We start from the raw sequence: 9,521 nt of genomic DNA on the forward strand, positions 1-9,521 counted from the left end.
ATGACCCCCCCTCTCTCTCTCTCTCTAGATCATCCTGAAGTAGCGTGTGGACTAGCTGCGTCTGGACTCCCAACCCTCTGTAAATACCACCTGACCTCTCCCATCGAGGTCCAGCAACCTGCATGCTAACCAGTGTCACAACTTAACCATAACCACCGGATAGGCTACATACACGCCCATTTCAAACAAACAAACAAACAAACAATTATCTTTATCGCTAAACTAAGGAGGAAACGGGAGTACTGTTTAACATGGAAAATGACACAAAAACAAACCAATACTCTTATGAACAATCGACATACAGCAGTGCGGTACCACGATCGTTTCCCTCTCAAAGTACCATGGGAACTGAAGCCCCTTCTATTCCCCCTTCTCACAGAGTTCACACCCCTCAATCGGAATGGAAGGGGGCGAAAAGAGAAAAGAAAGACGCTCGATTTGCACGGTGCGACAAAACGTTGCTTATTGCCGACGTAAGACAAACATTCAACCCAGAACAGGAAGTGATGTCACGGCAGGACAAGGTGTAAACGATGATGACCACACGGGAAGATGATGCACACGGCATGACGTGCTCAACAGGGTCGTCTTTGCTTTCCTTGCAGTCGCTTTCTCCTCACTACATTGAATGTCACTTGGGGGAAGGGGGGGGGGGGGGGGGGTTGCCGCACACCGACCCCCACATCCCCCCCCCCCCAAGTCAACCAAGTCCCCTCTCTGTTTCCCGATCGCCATTAAGATGCCATGACAACAGAGTTCCAGTTCCCTGCCAATCTGGCCAAAAAGAAAAACCCAACCACTGCTCCACGGATTGAGATCAGCTGGGATGGTGGTTTCCACCCCTCCCCCCCCAAAGTATTTTTGCCACTATTACCCAAGTTGCTCGTAAATCAAATGACACCCCTACCCCTCTCAAGGAATCCCAGTCATGCCGTTTTTTTTCTTTTTCTTTTAAGTTTTGTTTCATTCTTTTTTTGGTTTTACGTTAAAACGGGGCAGGATTGGAGTTGGGGCGGATGGGGTAAGGGGTCATGTCTCGCTTATGCTCCGTCACAGACTGAATATAGCCGGCCTATAAACTTGCAATAGATCATATATCTGCTATTTTCAGTCTGCCTGTGCCATGAGGCGGCGAGTAATTAATCCGGGCTTTAGACTCCCGTGTGGTTCACATGTGTCAAACTCAAACAAGGGAGGAAGGCGGTCGAGAATGCCGCTCCGTGTCAGGAAAAAAAAAAAACGGAAGTCGGTAGTGGGCCAAAAACAAAGACACAGACAAAACGGAGAAGCCCGGAGGCTCTGGGTTTGTGCCAACGGCTTGAACGGAACCACCGAGCCGTGTGTTGTTGTTGTGTGTGTGGACAAATATTGAACCCGATGGTCTGCCGGCAGACTAAGACTACAAGCAAAAGAGGGGGGTCTGACAACCTGGGGTGTCATAACACAACACCACGGGGATCACACTGAGTTCTAGGCCTGGCCGGAAAAAAGAAAGGGTTAAGGTAGGGGGGTGGGAGGGGTTTGGAGGGCCTGGTCGGAGGACGGTGGGGTGGGAGGGGAGGGGAGGGGGAGGTCTTAAGTGCTAAGACTCAAAAGAGAAAACAAAAAGCTAAACAACACGGTGCATTTGACGATCGACATCGTCGCGCAAAAAAAAAAAAAAACACGATGACTTGAAACCTTTTTTTGACTGGCAGGGTTTTTCCGTGAACCGTCTTGGTTGTCCATCCGACCTGGCTGTCACCGAAGCATCCCTGTTCCACTCGAGGAACTGCAAGAAGTGCCTAAAAAGAGAACAAACAAACGAGGACAACAAACAAAAAAAATAAGTCCTTATCGTAAAAGGCCGCCGGTTGCGGGTTAAACGTCACACGTGACTTTGTATAACTTGAAGAAAAGAATCAAAATAACAAAAAAATTAAACCCCAGACTACACAAAACGACAAATCAAGAATAGCTTTGTAGAATGTTAAGGTGGACTATTTCATGGTGTACCATTGTTTTGTTTTATTCCCCTACCATTGGGTTTTACGAGTAGTTTACATGAGGACCGTGAGTAAAAAAAGTCGGATAAAAATAAAAGTTATTGTGAATGTGAACTGTGTACTGTATGTAATCCGTATGTGTCTCTCATTCTCAAGAGTTTATATCTTCACGGTTCTACAGAAATGCATTCAAAGTTATTTAAAAGTCTGTGTTATGTGTACTATCAAGGTATGTTTGGACTACAACCCCCATAACTCCTCCCCATCCATCTCCAATCCACCCACTTCCCGACCACAGAACGTTTTTATTTTTGTATTTTATCATTATTCATTTCATTTTTATTTTATGCTTTCACTTTCAGCCAAGATCATAAAGCATGTTATTACACGGCTTTAGACGAGCCAACCCTCATATTAATTATGTTCTAACGTGTTTTTATGGGCGTGCTTTTAACTCATGTGATACTAAACAAGTCTTGGGTTTTTCCCCACTTCTCGTATTGAAAATTATAATATATGTTCAGGGTGCTTGATTAACATTAGGCCAGTCAATCTAAGCTAAAAGGGGGCGTGACCCAAAATAAATTGCAATAGTAATCGTTCAAGGTTTTTTATGATGCTTAGTCATTCAAATGGCAATAAAAAAATCACATTTGAATTATGCTTTAAATGTGACATGTCAAACGGCATGTGATGAGGTCAGCACATTTGGGCAAGTGGCTATGGAGTATGGCCTAATTTAGCTCAATGAGTGTTTTTTTTGTGCAGAACTAATGCTTGGAATAGATTCAGAAACATGAATAACCCCTAGTTTGACATGTCACATGCTACTTAAAGCATAATTCAAATTTGACATTTTTGCCTCATATAGGTTTTCAATGGTACTCCAACGTTCAACCCCTGAATTGACCATGATCCAAAATGTATATAATACATTTTTAATAAGATATTTGGATGACCCTAAGGATCATTGAACGATTGCTATCAGGCTATCTCTTTTGGGTCAAATCTTAGATTGACTGGCCTTCATCGACAATCCACAACGATACACCTTTGAGTTGACCACTTTCACCCATAGCCAAACTATTATTATTATTATTATTATTATTATTATTATTATATTATTATTATTATTATTTTAAAGATTCAGAAAGTCTCAAAAGTTGTCAAAATATTTTAGAAATTTCCAAAAATGTTCAGAAATCTGTTAAAAAAAAGAAAATAATTTAAACATAGTTAAATGTACAAGTTCACGACATTGGCCACTTTCTTTTTTCTCTCAAATGGGGCTGGAGTGGTTCAACCAGCTAATGGAGCACACTTTTCCTGACTTTTATTGTGTTTGGTTTCACTTTCGGTTTCATTCTTTCATCATGTTTGGCTTTCTTTTCTCATACATTGTAGGGTTTTTGTCATGTTTGATTGTGGAAAGTGGTAAAAAGAAATGTATGATTTTGTTGTAATTTATCTTGTTTTTCTCAAGTCAAATTTTAGTCGGAACAATGTTGTAAACTATTGTATTTTTTAGATGAATGTAATTTATTGAGCTGTGCTGCGTACTGCACCGTTGGTCACTCCCAAGGTCTAACCTGTCTGGTCAGCCAATGAGAAGTCAATCAGGAAGAGAGGGGTGGAGCTTAAACGATAATCCACCAATAGAGAGCTACTGAATCGTTCTCGCCTTCTACATCCAATTGGGTCACGGCGATAGAATTGCTTGTGTTGTTGGGGGGGGGGGGGGGGGGGAGGTTTATTATATAATAGATGGCATTTTACCAAAAAATACATAAAAAAATAGAAAATAAAATTTGAAAAAAATATGTACTTTTCACTCTAGCATAATAGTATTTCATAACGATATTAAGTTGTTGCTGTGACGACCTTAAAAGTTGCAATTACTAAAAGTTGGGTATTTTTGTAAATTACGTTACGTTGATTATTTTTTTGTTTGTCTTTTTTTCTTCCTAGAACACTGTACACACGTTAGATTGTATCGGAGATGCGCAAAACATTTCTTATTACTCACCGAGATTATTTTGACGAAACAAAGCAGCGCCCATAGAGCTGTGGACTGTAAACTCTTACATAGATTATAAAGTTGTCAATGTTGCATAGATGATATAAATATATATATATTAAATAATCTATAAATGAATAAGTCAGACGTACAACTCTTTTCCCCGACAGAGAACTCCCCATGGTTTTTCCACAGTGTGAGACGTTTATTCCAGCCGTATATAATTATGTATAACTAGAGTTAAGGATTGCACTTTTTTCCCCTCTCTTTTCTTTGTCATGTTTTAATACGAGATGGCATCTTTTTTATGACTTCCATTGTTTGGGTGTCTGGGAGACTGTGAAGCCTGACTTATGTGTTGTAGTGTATACCGCAGCCATACATCTTTAACCCATTAAGACCTGATGGCGATCCTACAAATGTCTTCACGGACCCCCCCCCCCCCATAAATGTTTGCATAAAAATATATATGTATTCAAAGATTTGCACAAATGTTCCCTATTTTCTACCCCCGAACATAGCAGATCTACATTTGCGATCGTAGTGGCTAAATCTGCTTTCGGAACGTGGCTAAGGCCTCGTCCCTGCAGAAACACTGTCGTGTCAATAATCACGGTAAAACACACCCTCTCATATGCTTAAGTAGCTTAAGTAACACATGAACTTGTATTTTAAGTCATTGTAGACAAACATTAACACAAACACAATAATTTGTTCCTACTTTGTCACGTATCAATTGGCTTTCTTCCGTGCACAACATAAATCAGGCTTTGCTCAGTGGATCGGACACAACCAGCGACAACCCTTAACGTATGTTTAATTGAGCATCTTGCATGGAAAAATAAACTTTTTTTGTTTCTTACTAAACGATAACGTAACTGAATGTTTCTAGTTCTGACTGCGGAAGTAAAGAAAACCTGAAAAAAGTCATTTTTATTTTTACTTTTTCTTTTCTTTTCTTTTTTGCAACCCACAATGCCCTGTATGGAATTGAGATGAAATGTAAAAATGTAACATCTTTTTTTCTTTTTGTATGTGTTGACAATGACTGACTGATGGTTTTTTAAAAATATAAGCACTTTCTGAGCAGTCGGGCACGTCGAACAGACTCTGCTTATCCAAACAGCATTGCCTTATCTTGAATCCATCGCGCTTAAGGTTTTTATGTTTTTTTAAAAGAGTTCTTAATACGACATTATTTAAGTCAAGCCCATACGACCCATCTATTCTACCAACCCACTTCTCAGTTTCATTTAAAATATATATATTTTATTTTAAAGTTGTTTTTTTGTAAAAAAAAAAAATTAAAACGTTTTTAGATTTGCGTCGTTCGGCCAAAAGGTTTTTATTGAAAGTACGTTATCAAGTCTTGTGTCCCATTAGTGGTCACGGCCACCCTTATTCCCAAATATGACTGTACGACGGTGGCCGAAAAGCACCACTCGGTAAAGAATGAATTGAGCTTTAAAAATGGAATCTACTGTCCCGTTTCAAAAAAATATATATATATATATTTATAACGGCACTTAGAATAATCCGCATTGTGAATTTGCTGCATTCGCCATAGCATTAAAAATAAGCACAAATAGAATTGTGCTTGCAGAACGACTATTTGCGCTATCCGTTGTACGACTTAAGTACGGTATATACTTAAGTATAGGTCCGGTCCACTCTCCGAGTTCAACTATCAGTGATCATTTTGTTTTACAAAAGAAACAACATTAAATTCTCTATTGTATGCCAGTCCCAGCAGGTCTAAAGTCAGAATGGATTGCTTTACAGTGGTTCACTGGTTCCCAACTCCGGCTCTCACTGGTCCAGCGTCTGGTTTTCCATCCCTCCAGTGTTCATGATATTATTTGATGAATCAAACTTGTCAACTTTTTATTTTTAATAAATTGTCCTCATACAAGAGCATAGTGCGCTGTGAACTTGTGGATTAGCTATTTTTACTATTTATTTTATATAATTTAGAAGCACATTCTGGACATGAGGTTTTCACAAAGACGATATCAAAGTGAATTGTCCTAAGTCTAAACCAAATTCCAAATCTTATTAAAGTATTGAGCTCTTTGGGACCAGGTGAGTGGAAACACATTTTGTGTAGGATGGGAAACCAGCAGTGAGTGTCCAGTTTGTCATTGGCAGCTTTCGCCAGCGGAGGGCACTGTTGTACATGAAATGTAATTAACCGTGACTGCTGTGCCATCACTGATGCAGTAAAATCTAATTTAAACATGACTTGACAAAGAAGACCCTCATAGGTTTGTAGTTCCAATGTTTTTTTGTTTTTTTTTCCCTTTCCTTTTTGCATATATTTTGTGCTATTTTATGTTTCTAATAGTCAAATGTTTCTTTGGTTCCAACAAGATAGTGTAAAAAATATCTATTGAAAGAAAGAAATAAAGAAAATTTAAAGGATGTGGGGTTTTTTTCCCTCCCATTCGTGTTGCCTTAATGTGGCTCTCTGAATGGGTGAGTTCATTTTTCATTCAACCACCATTTATGTTCTCTGGAATACATCAAGGTTTAGGTTTAGGGACCCTGAGTTTCAATGAGGATGAGATAAAATAAGGAAAATTCAAGTTGCAGTATTTCAATAGTAGAATTCAGAGTATAGAAAAAAAGTAAAAAACATGAAAAAATAAAACGATAAGAACCTGATTAAAACAATTAAAGGTTTGGTAAGTTATATTTTTGGAATCAAATAAATATTTTTGTTTAGAAAGTTAACTATCCTGATCATTGCTATATAGAGTGTTTGTTCAGTCAAAGGTGTCACCCTGTCTTTCCAGCTCTTTAATAATATGGAGTAGACATTTATCGTTTTTATCATTTTTTGTGTTCCAATTTTGTCATGTCTTTGTGTCATCACTTACAATTGCAGTTGTTTAGCCCTCATTCACACGTACCAAACACCAATAAGCAATGTTTGGTCGTTTTTTTGTTTTTTTTGGGGGCCACCACAATGCTTTTCCAATGGGAGTCCCATGGTTTGGTTAAACATTTGTGTTTGATTGCCGATTGCTGGTGGTGTTCTGCCCCTCCCCCCTCATCAAACAAAAATGTTTGGTCAAACCATGTGACTCCCATTGGAAAAGCATTGTGGTGGCCCAAAAAAAGACCAAACATTTGCTTGATTGGTGTTTGGTACGTGTGAATGAGGCCTTAGTCTGTATGCTGACTGAGTTCTCTATCCTGATTGGATAAAATTAATTGGTATCTCGACTTTTTCCTGTTATAAAGAGCTGGAGAGAAATGGAGACTCCTGTTACTGAACACAAACTATATAGCAATGAGTAATAAACACAATACAGAGCTATTGAAGACCTATTATAACCCAAAAATAAGAGCACTTTGTACCTTTTTAAAAGCAACACGATTAATGAACAGATTTCTAAATTGCCCTGGTGAGATACAGTATGGAGTCACACTCAAGTTGTATTGCACCAAGTTTCTAAAGCGGTGTAGGTCCTTCTCAACCCTCAGTATATTTGATTCATAACTCCTGGTCATATATTACTCCTCTACACAGTGGTGGAAAAAGTTCTCAAATGTTTTACTTAAGTAAAAGTATAAATACTGCAATGTAGATGTACTCCGTTACAAGTAAAAGTCCGGAATTCACTCGCCTTGTAGAATGTCCCATTTCACAAGTTCAAAATGTGTACAGATTATTTTGAAAATAGACGATCTACAAGCTCACAATGCGCACTGTGAGCTTGTAGATCTGCTATTTTCAAATGGCCGAAATATATAGGGTCGAAGTGGTTACTGTATGTTATATAATCAAAATTCAAATCTCCAAAGTAACTAAAGTTTTCAAATAATAGTGGAGTAAAGGTACTAGGTGCAGTACTTAGTTTAGATCAGTCATTGGTTAGACCAGTCATTAGTCCTACAACCTATCTCAAACCCTCACCCTAACCCTAACCTCCCACAAGGCAGCACACCTAACCTTAACCCTCTCCCAACCCTTAATGCACCCCTCACCAACCTTATTCCGGTCGTTTTAACGCACACACACCCCTCACCAACCTTATTCCGGTCGTTTTAACACACACACACACACCCCTCACCAACCTTATTCCGGTCGTTTTAACACACACCCCTCACCAACCGTAATCCGGTCGTCTTAACGCACCACTCACCAACCTTATGTCCAACCAATCAATTATTCTGCCTACACATGCGTCACGCGTGAGATTTAATTCAGAACATGGTCTACGCCATATTGAAATGGGGTTAACACAGTGGGTAGAAACCGCTGCAGAAGTCGTCTAAAGTAGGGTTTCTTGGTGAACATTCCTAGTTTTCGTTGTTGTTCATTAAACAGTTGTTTTATCGACGTTTGTTAGCTGACTACTTTGAAGTGTGAAGGGCTCGCGCCAAGCGTGTTAGCTCGGAATAAACAAAAGTTGGCGCCACAAAATCAGATCAACATAATGGAATGTTTGATGAGGGCCCAGGTATAGGGCCGGGCCTTAATCTTCGGGCCTGTTGAGAACTGCCGGTGAAAACTAATAACACTAATAACTTTGGGGCAGGCCCGTCTAGAGTTTGAATGGACAGGTATCAGTCAAAAGGGAGACATCGAAGAAGAAGAAGGATGGATGGGGAAGGATAAACATATGGAACGTCAGAACAGGTTCTGACATATATCCATATATGGAGATCTAAGGGTTTGACTGGTATTGATGACATCAGGGATCTCCATCCCTGATGATGTCACGAGACCTGGGCACCATATATGGGGGCTTTCCCACGTATGGGGATTTTGAGTGATACACAATTTCATAGTAAAAGCGACCTGCAGTCACTATAGGCTACAAATACTCAACTAAAGTGCAGATACTAAAGACAGAAATGTATTGCTGTCCAGCACTACAAAAGCAGAGAGATTAGAGTAGTCAGCAATATGTTCATACAGTACATACACTATGGATCCCATTAAATGGATGAAAGTATACTGCAGTGGTTCTCGATGTGGGCCGGGGTAGGTATGCTATACGGTACCTATGCTATACAGAGTAGGCTACATGGATGGTAGACAGTCGAGACAGACAGATATCTCTACAGTAGACCTATAGTGAATTAATTCTTGAAATGACAGACTATAACCTACAGTCAGTATCAGATTATAAGCATGCAGCATCTAAAAATATATATATATTTGTGTAGGAGTAGGCCCACACAAACATGTGGACCACATGCAGTTAGTCAGACGTTCAGTCATAAGTCCATTTCCTAACAATAAAATAAGTTGTTGATGTCCATTTCACACAGCATCTGCCCCTGTACAATATAGACTATACTATAGATAGAGTAGCCTAGTCCTATATTCATCACACACGCAGGTAGCATCGATCAATCAATTGATTCATTATTCCTATATCTTAATGAACATGTAGGCAATGCCTATTATTGTAGGCCTACTAAATACTAAAGCTCACGAGTCACAACCCCGCGTTGCTATCGGCGGGACGCGCGTCGTGAGCTTGGAGATCGGTTCCGTTTTC

At 39.4% G+C, this 9,521-nt stretch overlaps 1 protein-coding gene across 7 annotated transcripts in view; it reads left to right on the forward strand.

The window, feature by feature from the left end:
- Nucleotides 1-6,417, forward strand: part of LOC310854095 (muscleblind-like protein 2a) — an 85,329-nt gene extending 78,912 nt beyond the window's left edge. For all 7 annotated transcript variants that reach the window (XM_083758591.1, XM_083758594.1, XM_083758593.1 and 4 more), the window contains one exon: nucleotides 29-6,417. The gene's annotated coding sequence lies outside the window, so the exon portion shown is untranslated. The remainder of the gene's footprint in view (nucleotides 1-28) is intronic.
- The last annotated feature ends 3,104 nt before the right edge of the window (nucleotides 6,418-9,521 follow it).

Source organism: Protomyctophum parallelum (genome assembly GCF_964188405.1).
Source record: "Protomyctophum parallelum genome assembly, chromosome: 23".
Lineage (NCBI taxonomy): Eukaryota > Metazoa > Chordata > Actinopteri > Myctophiformes > Myctophidae > Protomyctophum > Protomyctophum parallelum.